General features: G+C 48.7%; 1 pseudogene; it reads right to left on the bottom strand.

The window, feature by feature from the left end:
• Positions 1-7,667: 7,667 nt before the first annotated feature.
• LOC100972209 (heterogeneous nuclear ribonucleoproteins C1/C2-like) lies at positions 7,668-9,021 on the bottom strand (annotated as a pseudogene).
• Between the last annotated feature and the right edge of the window lie 443 nt (positions 9,022-9,464).

The raw sequence follows: 9,464 nt of genomic DNA, 5'->3' as shown, positions 1-9,464 counted from the left end.
TGGGTTTCTTAAATAGTGGGAGAGGGGATGGGATAAGGGAGGAATCTGGTGAAAATGCATATTCCTAGGCCTCAGCCTACTTGATCCTCCCAACCTTATGAGTAGGTACTGTCATTATCCCAGGAAGTGGCGAACTGAGCCTCTTCTATGACATAACAGGTAGAAAGTGCTTAGCGCACAACTTAGCATGCAGTAGGTGCTAAATACATCTCTGAATGATGCGGTGCCAATAATGATAGTTGAGGTTAATATAGCAAACACTGAGCACCTCCTACGTTACAGGCATTATCCTTTTCCTCCTCTTTTTCTTTCTTTTTTTTTTTTTTTTTTTAAGAGATGGGGTCTCACTCTGTTACCCAGGCTGGAGTGGAGTGGTGTGATCACAGCTCCTGTAGCCTTGACCTCCTGGACTCAAGCGATCCTCCCACCTGAGCCTCCTGAGTAGCTGGGACTACAGGCATGCACCACCATGTCTGGCTAATTTATTTTTGCCAAGATGGGGTCTCCCTATGTTGTCTAGGCCAGTCTCCAACTCCTGGGCTCAAGTGATCCTCTCACCTCAGCCTCCCAAGATGCTGGGACTATAGGTGTGAGCCACTGCGCCCAGCCAGGCATTAATCTAAGCCGAAAGGATACAGGAATGAACAAAATAGAGGGGTCTGAACCCTGCTTACAGAGTTTACATTCAGGGCCTTGGACAGTAAATAACTAAACATGAAATAAAGGAAAAGGAACATTCCAAGTACATAGTGACAGTGGTCAGATGAAAACTCGACAGGGTGGTTGGACAGTGGATGGGGCTCTTTTAGAAAGGTCAGGAGGTGACACTGAAATTATTGTGCCTGGAATGACAGAAAGGCACCAGCCCGGCAAAGCCAGGAGATGAGATGAGCAGTCCAGGCAGAGGGAAGAGCGAGTGCAAAGGCGCTCAGTCAGGAAGGAGTTCGGCCCGTTCAAGAAGGCTGGCAGAGTGGGAGGGGTGAAGAAGCGGGAGGGATGGGCAGGGGCCCGGGCACGTGGGGTCCTGTAGACCTTGGTGGAAAGTGTGGATTTCAAGATTGATGGGGAACGTGGAGGTAACCTGATCTGGCCTGGCTGCTGGGTGGAGATGACCTAAGCAGAGGGCCTGGTGAAATGGGCTTCGGCTTCCTGCCTCATGGTGTATATTTACAAGGGAGCGGTTCATTCTCGGCCAGGCCCTTTGGCTCCAGCCAATCAGACCAACGGCAAGGGAAGGCCACAGGACCTGCCTGGTGGATGCTGGGCCATGGTGGGTGTGGCCAGTTCCACCTGGATGCCAGCTTTGTACCTCTCACCTGGCCTCCCACTGCCATCACTCAGAGCCTCCCCAGGGCTGGGAGCTTACCAGGAATAACATGGTGGGCTTGGCCTGATTTGGGGGTAGGGGGTATCTAGTTTCCTCTAGAGAAGGAGGCACAGTTTTCACCAAAGCACATTCGCACAGGGACAACGGTGCTCAGGTGGGCGCTCAAATTGTCCCAACCGTGGTCCTGGCTCTGGGACCCGACAGACGGCCCTCGGGGGGAACAGGTTCTACAATGACTGTATGGCCCCAGTATAACCTCCCCCATCTCCTTCCCCCGACACCCAGGGCGAGTCCGGCATCCCACGCCGCAGCCCTGCATGGCTCCCCGCAGCGCACAGAAGGCCCAAGTCCCACGACGGCTCAGGGATCTGGGCAAGGCACTCACCGCGCTCCCTCCTGTTTCAGGGCCTTTGCTCGTGCTGCTCCCTCGTCCCGTGCATCAGGAGTGCTGTCTACCAGCCGGGGTCGGGGTCGAGGCAGATAAATGAAGTCGGGTCAGCTTTTGTCCAGCTGACGCCCCACGGCGCCTGCACTCTCGAGAGGCCACCACGCGCCGCGCCAGTGACGTCATTGCGCCGCTCTCCCCACCAACCGCTGCCCCAGGCCCACTCGGCGTGGCTCGGCTGCGCTCGGCTTGACTTGGCTCGGCTCGGCCACACTCGGCTTCCCTCGGCTTCCTCTCGGCCTCTCGGAAGCACTGCGGGCTCCGCAGCCCTTCTGGCCTTCACGTGGTTCCCAGTTCTCGTGGTACGTCCTGCCTGCCGGGATCTCAGGGCTCTTGGAAGACCCCAGGCCCGGGGAGGGCATGTCCCAAGGGCATGCCAGGTCAAGGCCACAATAGCGAGCCCTCTCCCACGCCCTGTAGTCGTCGGAGACCAACGTGTTCTCCCACCCCATTCCGGTCCACAGCAACCCCTGCCTACCCAACCTCACATAGGCCTTAGGTCTTGAACCTCTTTTCCTACCTGGAAATGAGGTTAAGAACTACCCACCTCATGGGTGAAGTTCAATCAAAGGATGCCTGAAAAGTGCTTAATACGTGATGTGTGCCCAGTCATTGGAATCAGCCCTCTCTGCTTGATTCATTGCTGCTGTTTGTTTGTTTGTTGTTGTTGTTTGAAACACCGTCTCATTGACTAGGCGCGGTGGCTCACGCCTGTAATCCCAGCACTTTGGGAGGCCGAGATGGGCAGATCACTTGAGACCAGGAGTTCGTCACCAGCCTGGCCAACATGGTGAAACCCCGTCTCTACTAAAAATACAAAAATTAGCCGGGCGTGGTGGCATGGACCTGTAGTCCCAGCGACTAGGGATGCTGAGGCAGGAGACTCGCTTAAACCTGGGAGACGGAGGTTGCAGTGAGCCGAGATCGCACCGCTGCACTCCAGCCTGGGTGACAGAGCAAGACTCCGCCTCAAAACAAAAAAACAAACGAAAAACAGTCTCACTGTCGCCCAGGCTGAATGCAAGGACACAATCACAGCTCACTGCAGCCTCAAAATCCTGGGCTCAAGCAATCCTCCTACCTCAGCGTCCCAAGTAGCTGGGACTACAGGCGTGCAACACCACACCTGGCTATTTTTTATTTTTTACTGCAGACGGTGGTCCTGCTATGTTGCCCAGGCTGGTCTCGAAATCCCAGCCTCAGTGATTCTCCCACCTTGTCCTTCCAAAGTGCTGAGGTTACAGGCATGAGCCACCGCACCCAGACAGAACTATAATAATTATTATTATTTTGCATCACACCAGCTGTGCAGAGGATTTGAATCAGCATAGCCATGAAGTCAGACCCACCTGGCCCCATTCTCAGGTTGCTTCTTGCTAATAACAGCGGTGACTGCCAGCTCACCCATGTCGCTAGACGCTAGGCATGATTCTAAGTAATTCATGCGTAGTATCCCAATTAATCCTCACAAGAACTGTATGAATCAGGTATGACTATTACTACCTTCATTTTGCAGATGAGGAAACTGGGGCACAGGGTTAAATAACGGGCTTGGGTCACACTGCAGGTAGGTAGCAGAGCCTTGGTGGGGGGCATGGATTCGAATCTCGGGCAGCCTAATTTTATAGCCATGCCTTCATTTTCATCTCCAAGCTGAGGCTGTCACACCAGTCACTGGAGCTTCACTTGTATTTTTTTTTTTTTGCCAGATCTGTCCAAGTCCCCAGCTGTTCTGTTATTTAATTAATATTTCCTGCAAATTAAGTTACATGATTTCCTTAAGTAAATTTTATTTCAAGGGAAATGTTTTATTACCATAGATGGAAGGTAGAATCACCCGCAAAAAAGAGGTAACCCTTAAGCAATGAAATGAAATCCAAAAATTGTAAGTTCTAGCTAGATACTGCTGTGTGCTGAGCAAAAGGTCTGCTCCATGTTTGGTTGAGAAAAAGAAAGAAGGAGGCCGGGCACAGTGGCTTGCGCCTGTAATCCCAGCACTTTGGGAGGCTGAGGTGGGTGGGTCACCTGAGGTCAGGAGTTTGAGACGAGCCTGGCCAACATGGTGAAACTCTGTCTCTACTAAAAATACAAAAATTAGCTGGGCATGGTGGCGCACACCTGTAATCCCAGTTACTTGGGAGGCTGAGGCTGGAGAATAATCACTTGAACCTTGGAGGTGGAGGTTGCAGTGAGCCGAGATCATTGCCACTGCACTCCAGCATGGGAGACAGAGCGAGACTCTGTCTCAAAAAAAAAAAAAAAAAAAAAAAAAAAGAAAAAGAAAAAAGAAAGAAAGAAAGAAAGAAAAAGAAAAGAAAAAAAGAAGAAGGAGAGGCCGGGCGCAATGGTTCACTCCTGTAATCCCAGCACTTTGGGAGGCTGAGGTGGGTGGATCATGTGAGGTCAGGAGTTCAAGACCACCCTGGCCAACATCGTGAAACCCCATTTCTACAAAAATACAAAAATTAGCCCGGCATGATGGCAGGTACCTGTAATCCCAGCTATTCGGGAGGTTGAGGCGGGAGAATTGCTTGAACCTGGGAGGGAGAGGTTGCAGTGAGCCACGATCGTGCCATTGCACTCCAGCCTGGGTGACAGAGTGAGACTCTGTCGGGAAAAAAAAAAAAAAAAAAAAGGAGAAGGAGAAGGGGGAGTATTAGCAAGCATTGGAGAGGTGTTTATGACACAACAGCACCAATATGAGACTTTCTTTTTGACTTAAGCAGAAAGACTACAAGAGGATGAAAATATGAAATCACAGTTTCACAGAGGAGGAGGGGCCTCGATGTTTTATAAAAATGTCCATGTTTCACCTAAAACCCCCACCCAGAGACCCTCCAGGGCACTCGTCCCACGCCTGGAGAAACACTGCCAGCTGTGTGTTATTGACAAGTAGCCCCTTCACTGATGCTGAGCCTCAGTTTCCTCACTTGTGAAATGGCATAGACACCCAGAGCTCACAGCGTGTGAAGGATTAAAAGAAAGTGATAATAGGCCCGGCGAGGTGGCTTATGCCTGTAATCCCAGCACTTTGGGAGGCCAAGGCAGGCGGATTGCTTGAGCTCAGGACTTTGAGACCAGCTTGGGCAACATGGTTGAAAACCCATCTCTACCCACCACCCCCCCCCCCCCAAAAAAAATTAGCTGGGTGTGGTGGCATTCACCTGTAGTCCTAGCTATTCCAGAGGCTGAGGCACAAGAATCACTTGAACGTGAAAGGTGGAGGTTGTGGTGAGCCAAGGTCATGCCACTGCACTCCAGCCTGAGTGACAGAGTGAGACCCTGTCTCAAAAAAAAATAAAAATAAAAAAGTGATAATAAACTGTGGAGCCCAGCATACATGCTCAACTAAAGGGATGATATTCCCAGGGCAGGCTGGATCCTAAGTCAGGGGACCCTGCCTCTGACCCCAGCTTGTACTGTTGAAAATGAAACCCCCAGCATGCCCAGCCCTGGGCATATTTCTGCCATTTGTCTCACCTTTGCCAAGTCCTCTCGTAGCCAGCCTTCTGACAGGAAAGGCCACAGTTGCCAGAAGTTGGGTCAAAGTGAAACTATCTCAGGTCTAGCCTGGGCAGGGGTGTGGGGGCAGGGGAGGAAGGCACACTCAAGCCTTAAAGCAGGCTCCCCTTCACTGGATTCACAATGGGGAAACTGAGGACCAGAGATGTGGGCCCCAGCTCCCTTTGCAGGCATTAGGAGGGAATTGGGTATGATTACCCAAATTGCAAATTTGATCACCTTACACCCCCAGTTATACACTTAGCTCCCACTGGAAATAAAAATTACTATCAGCTCACCCTTATCTAGCACATTCCAGTTAGGTATTATTATTGTCTAATTTTACAGACAGGGAAACTGAGGCCAGGAGAGGTTATGTTTCTTGTCCATGATTTCAAGGTAGTCAAAGTAGTAGAAGCAGTATTTGAACCAAACAAGGTGACTCCACAGTGTTCCAGCAGCTCTCAACTGCTAGATATTCAAATATGACCCCTTTCCCGTGAAACTTGAGGCCCCCCGCCATCTGGCTTCAATGTACATTTCCAACCACACCTCATTCCTGTCACATTCCTCATCTGCTCCCATTTACCCCAATTTCTCATGGTTCCCTAGGCCTTCCTAGCTCCCCAGGGAAAGCCTTTGCTGTTTCCCTTGCTTTCTTTTCACTTGACAAACTCCTACTCAACCTTCAAAACCCAACTCAGCAAACATCTCCCCTAGGAAGCTCTCCTTAACTTTTTCTGCTGGGTCCCGCTGCCTCTGCTAAAGTCCACGTGAGGGACTGCCAAGAGGTTTGCTCTGTCTTACAGATTGAGTGCCAAGAGGGCAGGGACCTCTCTTTGAGAGAGTTTAACCTCTGTAACATAAGCAAGTTTACTTAATCACTGATTAAACCACTTGGTGCCTCAGTTTCCCCATTTGTTAAGCATGAATTATCACTGTCACTATCTCCCAGGACTGTTAAGGGGGTGTAAATGCATGAACATCATAAAGTGCTTAGAAGCATGCCTGGTACAAAGAAAGTTCTCTAGGAAAACAAAAAACAAACAAACAAACAAAAAACAAAACAGAAATATATCTAGAGGTCAGATACCAGTCCCACATCGAGTGCAGATAATGGGCTAAGTAACCAAGGAGCAATGGAGACAAGGATGTAAATGGGGTGGGGCACGATGGCTCACACCTGTAATCCCAGCACTTTGGGAGGCTGAGGCGGGTGGATCACTTTAGGTCTGGAGTTTGAGACCAGCCTGGGCAACATGGCGAAACCCCGTCTCTACTAAAAATACAAAAATTAGCCAGGTGTGGTGGTGTGTGCCAGTAATCCCATCTACTCTGGAGGCTGAGGCACGAGAATCACTTGAACCCAGGAGGCGGAGTTTGCAGTGAGTTAAGATTGCACCACTGCACTCCAGCCTGGGTGTCAGAGCAAGACTCCATCTCAAAAAGAGAAAAAAAAAAAAAATGCAATGGAGGAAAGGAGGAACCAGGGCACGGGGGTGAAGGAGACACTAACCCAGCCCCTCCCTAAGTACAGGTATGGTGTCCTGCCCCATCATGTGTCAGGCATAAAACTGGTGAACATTTTCTTTCTTTTTTTCCTCCAAATTCCTGGTTTAATAAAGACTTGTTTGTTTTGAGGAAAAAAGGTCCCAAATATCAGGCTGTTCACAAAAATAACCCACAGTATCAACTTTAGAAAACAAATCTTTTTTTTTTTTTTTTTGAGACGGAGTCTCCCTCTATTGCCCAGGCTGGAGTGCAGTGACACGATCTCAGCTCACTGCGAGCTCCGCCTCCTGGGTTCACGCCATTCTCCTGCCTCAGCCTCCCAAGTAGCTGGGACTACAAGCGCCCGCCACCATGCCCGGCTAATTTTTTTTTTTTTTTTTTTTTTTGTATTTTTTAGTAGAGACGGGTTTCACTGTGTTAGCCAGGATGGTCTCGATCTCCTGACCTCGTGATCCGCCCGCCTCAGCCTCTCAAAGTGCTGGGATTACAGACGTGAGCCACGGCGCCTGGCCTAGAAAACAAATCTTGAGACTATAACACTAATTATTTTTCTAGAGGCTACATTTGACATGCCAACTCTCATTCACAAAAATACATTGTTACATTTGCATTTGTACATTGTTCATTGTTATGCATGCCAACTCTCATTCACAAAAATACATTGTTACATTTGTACATTTGTTACATTGTGCATTGTTACACAGCACACTAATGTAGGGGTGTAACACACATACTTCGAACTCAAAGCTGCTTTCAGGAGCTGCTCAACTCAATGAGATTGCCTTTGCAGTTAGGAAAGCAATTACTGAACTTACGTATGAATGAAAAGAACTGTACTCCCTGCATGACAAGATATTATTTTGGAAGCAGTTGATAACACCATACATCCTTTTTACTGTTAAAGTCATAAAGAGATATCAAAATGAAAAGCAAAAATTACAGGGTAAGACTTAACAAAACTACTAGGAGTGTCAAAGGAAGTGAAAATGGGACTAGGCGCAGGGTAATATGAATTAATGAATACGGGAAGGACAAGGGTGAGGAGGACAGTGAGCATGTGCTGAAGACACTAGAGGAGAGGGTCTGGTGAAACATTTGATCTTAGACAAGCACCTAGGGAAAGAAAGAATGGAAGAAGATTTCTAAGCCCACCATGTGCTTAAGAGTCATCTTCACCATTGGCGCTGTCTCTGTCATCCTCTCCTTCCTCAGCCTCTTTTTCATCATCCTTGATCAACTCCAGCTGGTCATCCCCCAATCTTCATTATCCTCAGCATTCAGTAGGCCCCTCTCCTCAGCAGAGTCATCTGCACCACCTTCAGACTCTATCTTCACATGAGTCTCACGTGAGCTGCTGCTCTGCTTCTCTTCTGACTTACCATTCTTCATCTCTACTGCTTGTTTGCTCTGTTTCTTTTCCATTTTTTCCGGGTCTTCCAGGAGAGAATCCACTTTTTGTTTTATCTGGGTCAACTCCTGCTTAATGGCCTGAAGGTCATCTCCTTTCAACTTTCCAGACTTGGAAGATGCCCGCTGTCCACTCTTAGAATTGAAGCCACTTTTGCCCCTTTGTGAGGTGTTTCCTGATACACGCTGATGTTTCAAGGCCACTACAGCCCGAGCAATAGGAGGAGGAGGAGGTACACGTGCTGGGTAACTGTACATCCTATCATAATCCCGTTGAAAGTCATAGTCCAAGTCAAAAGAGGAGCTGAGTAGAGGAATGGAGAAGGGTGTTCTGTTTCTGACCCGTACATCTCCACTGCTGATCATTTCATACCTGCTTTTCCTCGGTTCACTTTTGGCTCTGCAGCCAGGTTACTATCTAAAACCTGGCCAGCGATTATTCTGCCATCTGCTGCTGCTACAGCGGCCCGGGCATTTCTCTCATTAACATACTGAATGAAAACAAAGCCCTTAAGAACAGCGCAGCCCACAATTTTGCCATACTTTTAAAAGATTTCCTCCACATCAGATTTCTTGACCACAAGAGTGTTGAGATTCCCAACGAACACGCGTTCATGGAGCGAGGATCTCTCTTGTTGGTAACATTGCTGGCCATTGTGTTTGATGATAAGATTTCTCACAAAGCTGAAAATGTAACTGAAGATCAAAAAAGTCTCACAGGAGCGGGCAGGGAGAAGAGATTCAATTCTGAGTCTCCTACTCCCGGGTTCTACGTGGAGAAGCCAACTGCTGCTTGAGGTCGGCAACGCGGCCACAACCGCTCAGTCTTCATCTCTTCATCCCCCACCCCCTTTAAAAAAAAATAGAGACAGAATCTTCCTATGTTGCCCAGGCTGGTCTCGAACTCCTGGGCTCAAGCAATGTACCTGCCTCAGCCTTCCAAAGTGCCAGGATTACAGTGGTGAGCCACCACACCTGGCTGCAAACATTCTCTTAATGGTTGTGTTGATTTCAGTGTGTATTAGGGAAAAATGTATCTCATAAAACCTTAGATGTGATGGTTATTATTCCCTGAGACAACACTACAGTAGACATTTAGATTGCTTTAATGTTCAGGGGAACATCTGTTTAGAACAATACGGTGAAAAATTGTTTTTGGGCACGGTAGCTGACACCTGTAATCCCAGCAGTTTGGGAGGCCAAGACAGGTGGATTGCTTGAACCCAGAAGTTCAAGACCAGCCTAGGCAACATGGCAAAACCCCATCTCTAC

Source organism: Pan paniscus, chromosome 18 (genome assembly GCF_029289425.2).
Source record: "Pan paniscus chromosome 18, NHGRI_mPanPan1-v2.0_pri, whole genome shotgun sequence".
NCBI classification, from domain to species: Eukaryota; Metazoa; Chordata; class Mammalia; order Primates; family Hominidae; genus Pan; species Pan paniscus.
The sequence above is the reverse complement of the archived record's forward strand: the minus strand, read 5'-3'. Positions and strand labels throughout refer to the sequence as shown.